The sequence below is a fragment of the Ictidomys tridecemlineatus genome, chromosome 10 (assembly GCF_052094955.1).
Source record: "Ictidomys tridecemlineatus isolate mIctTri1 chromosome 10, mIctTri1.hap1, whole genome shotgun sequence".
Taxonomy (NCBI): domain Eukaryota; kingdom Metazoa; phylum Chordata; class Mammalia; order Rodentia; family Sciuridae; genus Ictidomys; species Ictidomys tridecemlineatus.
The window spans coordinates 89,947,037-89,959,960 of record NC_135486.1 but is presented as its reverse complement, the minus strand read 5'-3'; the positions used below and the strand labels follow the sequence as shown (position 1 = coordinate 89,959,960).

Below are 12,924 nucleotides of genomic sequence, written 5' to 3'. Positions count from 1 at the left end.
CCAAATTGAATAAATAATCCCATTTTTAACAAGCTCTTGAAACTGCTATGTATTCAATATCTCATTAAAACGGAAGAAAGCCTATTGCCACTTTATACAAAGTATTGCTAACTTTATTTGTGAAGTGTTTAAACTACACAGTAGTATAAAACATGAAATCAAAGAAGTACAAGTAAGGATACTCAGTGAATTAACTGTTAATTCATATGCTTGAATGAAATATTTACAAATGGAAATGAAGAAACACTACAGCTAGGAGAAGATAACTGACCTCCCCTGTCACTCCCTTAAACAAAATTACCAAATATGGGAATGTATGTAAAGATTTCATTAAAATTGACAACTAAATGTAATATCGTACCTTTGACTGAAATCTGCAATACAAAGAGAATATTAATGGGAAAAGTGGTAAAAAACAAATACAGTCTGCAGTTTAAAGTAACTCACCAAGACTGGTTCCTTCTTTGGCAAATATACCATAACAATGTGAGATATGAACATGGAGAACTGGGCAAGGGGATACTCTCTCCCTGATACCTTTACAACTTTTCCATGAATCTAAAATTATTCCAAAGTAAAGTTTATTTTTTAAATGCAGTTAATAAATACTACATCAAAGATTATTCAAAGAAGGAGAAATGGATCAATAATTTCAAGTACTACTAGGACTACCTGTAGTCCTAGTCCCAGTTACTTGGATGCTGAGGCAGGAGGATCACCGAGACAAGGAGTTCAGGGGTAGCTTAGACAACAACCAGAGCCTGCCTCAAAAAAAAAAAAACATATACAGACAAAGGATCTAGTACAATACATGTCCACTGGATTTCCACTAATTCATATGCTGAAATCCCTTGAGTAATGGGAAAGAGAGAGGAGGGGAGAAACTCACCAGAACTTGTGCTGTAGAGCTGCACAAGGCTTCTGAAGCTCTCTTTGACCTCAGAAACTCAGGATGCCCTTGATAAACACTATTCTGTACCACAGCCACCAGAGACTGCCTTACAGGCATCTTCTTCCACTGCCACCAATCACCACATCCAACCTCAGTGATGCTCCTGAGAGGTTCTAACTCAGAAAATCCTGGCAGCTTTCCCTGAAGTTAGGAATGCATCTTAAACCACTGATTTAACACAATGTTTAATGCAGTGGGGGAAGGGATTGTTCTCGTTACTTAAATCCCATTTAAGATTATACACCTACAGCATCTCTGTACACACAGTACAGGATGCTTCTTGAAGGACAGTGGGAAATACTCTACCTTTTTTCAGAGAAACAGAAAATGATAAGTCACAAAGAAAGAGGGACAGGAGTTGGGAGACAATGAGAACCACAGGGTTTGGCCTCTTATACTTGCCCAGGAAGAAACTCTGGTAAGTTCCCAGAGAAGCAACTTAGAAAGGATGAAAGATATCAGATGACTTTAGAGAAAGAAAACACAAGTCAGCTGGTAAGAGCTGCCTCCAAAACCAGACCCACCCCTAAGGGGAGAAGAAAGAAAACATGAAACCCTTCAAGAGGGAAGAGATGGGTTCCCACCGCCCTGCCTCTTCCCAGGCTACTACCAGTGCAAGTCAGGGCTAGGAGTCAGAGAAGGAGACAGCTACCAGCTGAGATGGATCTAAGAGCACTCCTAGATTCTGAGATAGGAGTTCATTCAAGGACACAAAGATACCCTGAAAGCAAAAGTTTTTTTTAAAAAAATGCAGCAGTGGATCTGGTCTCCCAGTAAAACATTCATCCTTAGGATCAGCCCCTTTCATGACTTCAGTACTCAGAGCTACCCAACCTTTTGAATCACTGAAAGTAGCCAAAGACAACTTTCTTTGTCAATTTGCCAGTTACAGCAAAATGATTTCTGTCATTTATCACTGACGGGACTGCAAAAAGCCTGTTCAGAACTGAGTTGTTCTTTTAGATCCTGCCCACCTCCCAATCTCACACCTCCCCACTGCTTCTTCTACCTGCCAGGTCTCCTCCATTTTCATGCCAGTATGTTTCAAAATGCACACACACACCCCCAGCCTCTTCATACTGTAGGAACAACTAATTATGTTTCCTCCCCTCTTCTTGTGATTCAAAGATTCAATCTTTATTTGAAACAAAAAAAAGAAGAAGAAAATTTCAGACCCAGACTTCACAGAATAAAAAAAAAAAATCAATTAAGTCTACTAATTAATTATAGCAAGTAGGATAAACAGTGGTCTAAAATATTTTTTAATGTGAAACTTGACTTTCAAATATCTTTGCATCAACAATATGTTGGGCACATGACATTGTTTCTCAAAATCATTAACTGAAGCGCAACTTTCCATTTTTTCAATATTTTTTACTTCTATATGTACACAATAACATTTATTTATTTATTTATGTGGTGCTGAGAATCAAACCCAGGCCTCACATGTGCTAGGCAAGCACTCTACCACTGAGCTACAACCCCAGCCCAAGTTCAACTTTCTTAATATACCTGGAATTTATTTACCCCCAATTATTATTATTGTTTTTAAAGCCTCTTAAAAGAATATAATGGCTTAACTGAACTGGTCTATTTCCATATAAGCAGATCAACAGGTCAATACTACATTTCCCATATACAATACAATGCTAAACTTAGAAATAAGTTATTATTGCCTATGGAAAGGCCATAGGTTTTTATAGGACAAAACAACAACAACAACAACAAAAAAAAAACTAGGTTTTTATAGGGCAAATATTTATTTTTATTTTTTAAATTTTAAAAGAAAACCTTTAATTAAGGGAATGGTTAATTCCTGTTGGAGTTTATGGACACCAACAATTCTAAAAGTTTCAGATAGTCCCAAATATGCCTGCAAACCTACCAAAAAAAAAGTGGCAGCAACCTGTAAAAATGGGCACAAGCACCTGCAATCAAAAAAAAAAAAAAACACACACACACAAATGTCAGCATAGAATCCCTTTCCATGCTGGTCAGTGCCTCTTGGATACCCATTTCCTTGGGTCAGGAGATTCTGGAATCATAATTACTCCTTATCATGAATGTATTCAATAGGCTCTCCATTTAACTGAGAAATTTCTCATATTCTAGCAGAAGCCAATGAAGCACATACAATACAGAGAAGTTAGCATAAGTTGGCCAAAACACTTCAATTCCCAAAAAAAAAAAAAAGATACTGCTTTTTGTTTGTGAACTAACAGGATGACTCATAAGTTTTTGAAAGCACTAGAATGTACAATATCACAGTGAGGCAAAGTCATAACAAGCAGGTTCAATAACAAGAGTAGCAATTAAATATTTCCATCATATCTTCCCTAACAAACCTTGGAGGATAAAAACTCATGTGTTATCTGCATTTTATTGATGGACAGGGAGAGAATCCAAGAGACTAACTGGATCTACTACTACAGCAGATCTTCTCCTGATCCCCAATTTTTAGGTGTGATTAACTCTAAACAACATTACTCCCATGAGTGGTCTCCATCTCATAGATCCTACGGTTCAATTTCTTTATTTCTTTTCAGTTACCATGTTCATAAAATTTCTTGGTAGTAATGCTATATCATAAGATCAAAGATTATCACTTTGACCTAAAAAAAAAAAAAACAGAGATTTCATAGATGATGTAATAATGAGCTGCCTTTCCTCTATCTAATGCAGAGTGGTCCAACCACATCACTCCATCACTGAGTATACAGAGGAGATCACAGGACATGTACAAAGTTTCAACACTGCTTACCACTAGAAGGGGAACTGGAAAGAACAGACTGCATTTCTGCCTTTCCTACTACTTACAAATTTACTATTACTTTTTAAAATCAATTTTTCAGAGGAAGAAAGGAAACAATACAGGCTGGCCCCTCTGTGTCTTCAGTGAAGACCCTAAACCCGCAATAAGGAACAGCAAACTACAATCATCAGAAAAAGTATCCTTCACTGAAAGCAGGAGCTTTAGAGTCCTGTAGTCTTGGGTGCCAAGTCTCCCTCAATTATTTAATAATATCACATGTTTCAATTTCTTTTTGTAAGTAATGAAGATAAGATCCAATTGACTGGGTTATAAAGTTGTATGATGAAGGACCAGGATTATGTGTTAGACCAATTAGATATTTGATTAAATGTTATCATCATCTTCTCATTACTAACTTTTCCATTATATCTTCCCCCAATCAGAAAATCCCTGTGAATGTCTAGGTCCCATGACAACATGTGCATAGAAAGCACCAAAGTCCCGGCAGAATTCCTTACTAGGCCACAGTGCTTGGCTGCTGCTGTCTTCACTTCCACATGAACAGTTTTCTAAGGAACCAGGTACACAGAATGAGCCCACACCACTACTCTTCTTGTCTGCTTTAGACCAGCTTCCTGGATACATATGAAGAATACACAACTGAATATAAAATAAATCTATCCTAATAAGACTCCAACTTAAATCAGCGCCTGACACAGAGGCCCATACTTCACACTCATCTGTCAAAATGAATTGAAACCTACATGAAATTTCAGGCCCTACAATCTCCTGCCAATTAATGTAGAGCAAAGAACCACAAAAATCAAGTAGTCAAACTCTCCCTGTATCAAAAATTCACTTTCTCTGAGCCACATAGATAACCTAATGAGCTTTGACAGATTTTTACATACAGCACTGACTGTTATTGGGCATCAGAAGTTGAACTGATTGCTCCATTTACATGAAGAGTCAAACTGCATATCAGCTGTCTAGAATCAGTGCCAAAGTATCAGGAGGAGAAAGGGAAACTGGGAGGCTGTGCAAGCCACGTGAATGCCCCTGGACTGCTCTCGGCCATTGTGCCCAGGTAGAGCATGGCAGCCCCTCCCACTGCTGTCCTTTCCCTGCCATATATAGCAGTGCTGGAGCGCTGGCATAGAATCCCTTGGCGCGCATGGCTGCCTGTAAAATTGTTCAGAGTAACAGCATGTCTCTGCTAGTTGAAGGGATCCCCAGACACTCTGAACCCATCCAAGAAGCAACAAACAGCCGAGCCTGGCCAATCCAGATGACTGACAGAACAGCAGAAACCGCAGCTGTTCAGACTACTCAATGCAAACCTCATTCCTGCATCTCACTCGGGTCTAATTATTCTCCATGATATCACTTAGAAATAATAATAATAAATAGTATAACAACTTAATTTTATAGTTAAAAGTCAATAAGCCAGTCAGCTTTGTCTCCTAACATTACTTATAATAGGGGAAGATTTGCAAATCTTGGCATATTTACTCTGATATATTCCAATTTTAAAACACATTTACCAATAGAGAACAGAATGGTGGGTAGCAGAGGTTGGGGTGGTTAAGCAGGAGGGGCAGGAAGAAAATGCTGGTCAGAAGATAACTACAGTTAGATAGAAGAAATACACTTGAAGAGGGCTATTGTACAGCAATTTGATACAGCAAATGACAACATACTGTATCCTTGAAAAACATAAAGAGAATGGATAGTATATGCTAAAGCCACAAAAATTACATGGGAAAACACATTTGTTAATCAGCTAGATTTAACATTCCACGATGTACAATGCTGTTGGTTTTTAAATAAAATATAAAAATAAATAAAACACAGTCACCATTAAGAGGAATTCAAGGGCTGGAGTTGTGGCTCAGCGGTAGAGCGCTCGCCTCAAACATGCGAGACCTTGGGTTCGATTCTCAGCACCACATAAAAATAAATGAATAAAATAAAGGTATTGTGTCCAACTACAACTAAAAGACAAATATTAAAAAAGAGGAATTCAATAGCTAGGATATTAATTTACTATCTCAAAAGTAATAAGATTTTTTTAAAGTTAATTCAATACTTGGCTATTTATGATCTAACATTCAGGGCTAAAAAAACTAAAAGGAATCTTTTTACCCCAAGGGAAGAGACTCTGCTCATTTTCTTGGTCAGTCTTAAAGTTCTATTCTGTTCTTTCTTTCTTTCTTTCTTTCTTTCTTTTTTTTTGTGGGGGTGGGGTGGGCGGGAGGTGGTGGGGGTTGGGGGAGGGGGGGTTCTAAAGTGGATACTTTGGAACCCAGGGTCTTGCACAGCTAGGCAAGCACTCAGGCACTGAACTACATCCCCAGCCCTAACAGCTCTGTTTTTATGTTAGGTTTTTACAACTGCCATCACACAGCCACCAATAAAATGAGCATAAATAGGCATCCACTTACCAGCATTGTCACTGAAATATCTCATTTAAACATCCAGATTTCTTGGCTTTGATTAACTACTTTATAATGGCAAATTGCAAACAATGTTAGCATGTACAAGGCAGCAACTGCAGGGCCCAAAATTTAATGAGGTGCCAAATTTTTGAGTAATCATGAGAGTTTAATACAATAATTGGAAAAAAATTAATGAAAAAATTCCTAGATAAAGAAATTGTCATATTTTTAAATAAAAACCAGATGATTTGAGTGCTCTAATAAGAGGAGTAATGAGAAAGCTTCTTTCTCAATATTCATCATAATCACAAGCCACAAAGCTCCCCAGAGACCTAAAGAGCTTCTATGGACTTTAGACTAGTGTTCACTTCGTGCTCAGGAGCCTCAGACTAGAGACCCAGCTACCCCTGACCCTGCCTCTTGATCTCCACCTTTTGAATAGGGTCTCATCCAGTCTCCCAAGGGAGCACTACCCTCACTTCTGTCTTTCACCTCCAGATGCAGAAAGAGCTAGAGAAACTTCCAGGCACCCAGTTTGTGGCCTAACCCTAGAAAATTAACAGTCTCATTGTTTTACAATGAGAAATTCTCATTGTTTTACAAGTGAGAAAAACAAGACTAAAAAGGCAAATTTAAGAAATGAATACAAACACTTTGGGCCCACCAATTATTTGTGTAAAGGCCAGGACAATATCTCAGATATCCTACCCTAGAGTTGTAAACGTGGACAGCAATCCTCTGGTGAACAGTCAAAAAAGGGGACATGTAATATGGACTTGCCTTCTATTTCTACTTTTAAAAATTTTTAGTTATGCAATTGTGTGATAGTTACTAGCCATTAACAATTTCTTTGTAATATGTCCGTCTCATTTGTCCCCTCAGGATTTTAATTCTTTAGAAATCAAAACAAGAGCAACAACAAAAGTAATACTCTTCACTGTAAAGGATTTCTAACAGTATTATTTGTCCTCTTCTAGAAAAAATAGCCTTGAAAACTTCATGCATGCATTTAAAAAACAATAATAAAGTATTTTAACCGCCATAAATCATGGTAAATGACCATGTCACAATACAATTTTAAAAACTAGATAACTAGAACTGGGGTATAGTCTGTGGTGTGGTATAAAGCCCTTGCTTAGCATGTGCAGGATCTCGGCTCAATTCCCACCTCCACCAAAAGGGAAAAAAATAATAATAATAGACAACGAAATAATCTTCCTCCTTCTTCTCCTTCTTTTCCTTCCATACCTAACACTTGCAATTTGGGGTACTTATTACCAATGGTACAAATACTCTTCTTGTGCCAATATGGCTTTAAAGTGACCAATACATTTCTTCAAATTCCAAAATTTTTCCTTTTTTACAATTTCCCATTATAAAAAATAAATGGAAATGAAGTACTTTTTTAAAAAAAAAATGATATGATGCAATTGATAGTCCCATTTTATAAAGATTTACAATTGCCAATCCAAGGCCTTTGCTAAAGTCTTTTAGGTTGAGTGATCTTGTGTGATCTATTATTCCTCTAATAAACTTACCTTTAGCATACAACATCTCTCATAGGGGGACAGGTAATAGAACCTGAATTCTCAGAATTAAGAGAAATCACAGGTCCTCTCTCCCTAAAAACTATTATCTCCAATAGGTGGTCCCCTTACCTCACAGCCAGAAACTACATCCTTCCCTCCCAGGCAGCAACCCTGCCTCTCTCACTTACATGCTCTAAGCAACTGTGCAAATTACTTAACCTCAGCAGGCTTCAAGTGTGCAAACTACTTAACCTCAGCAGCCTTCTAGCAAAATGCATTCGATATCACCCACTTCATAGGGGCAATGTAAAATCAAATCAAGCATAGAAAACCTATACACTGTGATACAGTTGGACAATAAAGGGTGTCAATCCTGTAACAGCCTGTCAAAAACGTGCTTATACAACGCACTTCTCCAAGTATCTCTGTGCTAAACATTCACAAGAAATGAGACAAAACACAGGTACATAAACTTTGTATAATACTGTAAAATTAAGGAGTCATAAACACTCTGTACTTACATTAATAAACTTCATGGAAAAAGATCATAATATTCCTTTCACAGACTAGAGGAAGGCTTTTATCTTCCCCACACAGACAAAATGATCTAACTAATATGGGTAAACTTACTGAGCTCATATTAAGCAAAAGAAGCAGTGTAATAGTTCTTAGAAAACCACCAAGAAACAAGGGCACCTCTAAGAATAACTCTACTGCCTAATTTCTTTTTTTTTTTAATTGATTGTTCAAAACATTACAGAGCTCATGATATATCATCTTTCATACATTTGACTCAATTGGGTTTTGAACTCCCAAAATGGAAGTCAAATATCCCAAGTTTAGTTTCCTAAGTACTTGTGCAAATATGCCCATAAGTAGCCCCAAAGTTTAGCAAGCTTCATTTAGTGTAGAAAAAAAGCAATTAAAAGCATTTCTAATAAAAACTGTCAACTTCACTGATTTAATCTTTTCTTTTGTTGGGGAGGTGGAGTGTCCCAAACATTGAACTCCGGGCCCTTTACCCTTGAACCACATCCCCAGGTAGCTGGGATTACAGGCATGCACCAATACTCCAGTTAATTTAACCATTTTTAGTTGCAAAAATAATAGTAATAAATAAAAGGAACTGAAATGAATTTTCTATGTTAAGTTTCTAGGAATCTTCTCTAAGAAACAGGAATTGGTCTCTAACATGTCAACTGGAAATTAATTTCTAAAAGACTAATAAATTTCTATGACACTTATACTAAAAGGGAGCCATGTCTTCTAAAGAGATGAATAATCTTTTAGCGGTATCCAGGCAGGACACTTCAACTTCTACTTGATGCCTAGGGTATTGTGACTCGGGGCCAATGTTTTGATCTGTGGGCCCTTTGTGCAGGGATTGAAGGTAAAAAAGTAACCCTGGTTTCTGCTCTGTGTTAGCTCTCTGCCACTGTTGTAAAATACCTAAGATAATCAACTATGGAGGAAAAATTTATTTGGACTCATGGTTCTGGGGTTTCAGTCAGTTCATGATGGCTTGGCCCTGTTGTTTCGGGTTTGTGGCAATCCAGTACACCATGCTAGGAAAAGTGTAATAGAGGAGACCTGTTTACCTCATAATGACTGTGAAGCAAAGGGAGAGACAGGAAGGGCATGCCCCAAATTACCTCAATTACTCCCTCTAGGCCCCCCTTCTAAAGTGTCTTCCCCTTTTCAATAACACCCAGGCTGTGACTAAGCCTGCAATATAGGCCTTTGGAGGACCTCCAGGATCCAAACTACAGCATACTCCTATATGCCACTTTGTTGAAACTTTCCTTATCACAGAAACCACATATCTTCAACAGAAGAGAATTTGGGGCTTCTACTATTGTTAAGATTATAAAGCATAGAAATTTCTTACTGGAAATGTTTCTATTTAGGCAGTTTACTGGGGTTTTCAGTTTTGTTTTTCCTTAACTTAAAAAAAAATCAGGAAAGATAACTAGGAATATCATCTAAAAACTGATTCTAAAGCAGCTAGGATGACCATGGCTACAGAAAGCCAAGAGAAGATCCTAGAGAAAGGCAGTATCTCTGGTGAAGATTAATGTGATAATTCCTTTTCCACTTGGAAATTCTTCTTTAGAATCTACCAGCCGAAAAGGTACAGGGCTTTGTATTTTAATATGGAAGGCCACTTTTTACTGACACATAATAGTTATATATTTTATGGGTACAATGTAATGGTTTGATACATATATACGATGTGTAATGATGTGTAATAATCAAGTCAGTGTAAATAGCATATCCATCTCTCCAAACATTTACCATTTCTTTATTAAATGTTCAAGACACTCTCTGAAGAAGAAGAGGAGGAGGAAGAGGAGGGGAGGAGGGGGAGGAGGAGGGGGGAGGGGGAGGAGGGTGGGGGAGGAGGAGGGGAGAGGGGGAGGGGAGGAGAAAATTTGGAGCTGAGAATGCAAAGTTGAATCCTCATTATAGTAATTTTTAGTGCCACCTTATGAATATCTCAACTAAAAATGAAATTTTTCATTTTGAAATACTCACTGAGCTTCAAGGGATTTCCACAATGCCAAGTCCAATTGCCTCAGTTTGACACCCAGAGAGGCAGCATTATGGTTTGTTCATCATACTGACCTCCTTTTCAAGCGTTCAATTAGTCAAAGGTTCCATGACTAACAATGATTTAAAAACCACTTGTGAAAGGTGTTGAAACATGTTCACAATATAGTGAGTGAGAGAACACAAGTTACAAAAACAGATTTTACAGGATGGCTCTATGGCAGACACTGCAACTAACTAACTCAATATCCTTTCCCAACTCTCTCTGTCCCTGGGTGTCCTTGCCTAACGTGGCTGGAAAAGCAAAAATCTCCTACTCTCTGTTCCAGGCTCCCTTTGTGGCTGGGCATGGCCACATAACAGTTTCCTGACCAATGAGACCAACAGCAAAGTCAGCTATAGAGCAGGGATGGAGCACAGGAATTAATAAAGGGTGCCACAAACATCCTCTCTCCTGTACTGTACATCATGGAAAATGATATCATAGAAAATATGGGACACGGGATCAGTGGGTCAGCTACATGAAGGCTAGAATCCACACCTCTCAGCCACCAGCACCCCTCCGTGTTGCAATACTTAGAAAGCCCTGCCCTCAGCCATATCCCCACCCTTTCCTCCCATCTCTCTCTCCTATGCAATACTCCACACCTCAAATAGTACAGATTTGCCCTAAACCCTGTGTGTGATCGTTCACCTGTATCAAATTCTTCAGGCAATAACATTTTCCCCTCTTCCCACTCTCTCTACCATCAAAAATCTAGCTCACCTCCTTCACAACTCTAGCTGAAAAATCACAATGAGCAGAAATTCCATTCATTATTATTAATATAGACCTGAGCACCTACTCTGTTCCTGGCCCTGTTTTAGGTGCAGGGACCAGAGCAATGAAGGCAGATGATGTTGCAATAACAATATTAGTGATTCACAGCACAAGATAACATTCAGGATTCTACTACAGTAATCACTAAGAATTTTCCCTTTATTTATATACATAAACCTCCTATGTTACAGGCATTTCACAAAAGGATGTTATATTCCTTATCTTCATAGAACACAGCCTGATGTATAATTAGTTATTAAATACTAACTGACTCAACAGATAACACCATGGCATTAAGTGTAACCTATCCATCAGGACTCACTTTAATTTGCTTTATTAGATTTTTATATACTCTTCAAAATAAAATAAACTATTCTCTTACCTACTCCCTTGTACTTTTAATTTATATTCTCTTTATTTCCAAAATCATACATATAATAGTTCTGTATTCTTATGGTATACCCCATCTTACACCAAATACATTATAATATAACATGGCATACAGTCAACTGGATGCTTACTAACACTACTATTTTATATCATTATTCTGAAATGGCTAGCCAATGCAATTCAACAGAGAAGAAACTGTTTAAATACAGAGAGGAGACAAAGTTGTTATTATTTTTACATAATAAAATTACATACCTGGAAAACCCAAGATGTTAACTTGAATTTTTACATAACTAAGGAATTCTTAGTTTTAAATTTTACAAAATGAAAGTTATAAAAGTAGTTGTTTTCTATAAGCTATAACTAATTTAAAAATATAATGAGAGGGGCTGGAGTTGTGGCTAAGTGGTAGAGTGCTCGCTTAGCATGCATGAGGCACTGGGTTCGATCCTCAGCACCACATGAATGTAAAATAAATATATTATGTCCACCTAAAACTTAAAAAATAAATATAAAAATATATATACATAATGAGAAAAACTTGACAATAATGATCAAAAGGTTAGATGCCCGGGGGAAAAAATGTACAGAACTTACATGATGAGTAACACTTTAAAATTCCAAAGAGTAACACTCCTCAAAAAAAAAAAAAAAAAAAGGCTAAGTAAAAGAAAGGTTAACATATATGGGTTGATTATTCCTAATCCAAAATGCTTGGGATGATAAATATTTTATTTTCTAATATTTGCATATACATAATGAAGTTTCTCAGGGATGAGACCAAAGGTCACACAGGAAATTCATTTATGTTCCTTATATACCTTCCACACTTAACCAGAAGGTAATCTTACATAAACCTGTTTTTTTTAAATATTTTTTTAGTTGTAAATAAACACAATATTTTCATTTTATTTATTTATTTACTTGTGTGTCTCGGGTGCTGAGAATCGAATCCGGGGCCTCACATGCACAAGGAAAACATTCTTACCCACTGAGCTACAATGCCAGCCCCGGTGCACTTGTTTTTTGACTGGGATCTATCACATGAGTTTAGATGCAGAACCTTCCACCATGGTATCATAATCAGCACTCAAAAGGCCTCAGGCTCTAGATAATTTTGGAGTAGGAAGACTCAATCTGTATTCTTGGATATATGAATTTTTTTCTTGGACAGTCAGAATTAACAATTTAATAGTCAATTGTCTCCTAAAATAATGCATAAATACAACGCATGCCCAATTAATTGTGCAGGATCTCTATTTTATTTTCATAGCAAAATGGGTCTAAGAGTTATAATTCTAAAAATTAAAAACAGAAAATTTGAAAAAAATATGGAAACAAAAAGCAATACAGAGAAGCTTTATCTGAACTAAAAATCATTCAGAATTGAGAGGAGAAAAAGTGGAACATAGAAGTACTATAGTGGCAAACATACTTTAATTTATGGAAAATATGGAATTTCAAGCAAAATAAGAAAGGAATAATTACTCTTT

At 37.1% G+C, this 12,924-nt stretch overlaps 1 protein-coding gene across 24 annotated transcripts in view; it reads right to left on the bottom strand.

The window, feature by feature from the left end:
* Positions 1 to 12,924, bottom strand: part of Pard3 (par-3 family cell polarity regulator) — a 669,836-nt gene that overhangs the window by 596,536 nt on the left and 60,376 nt on the right. The gene's annotated exons all lie outside the window — the stretch shown is intronic.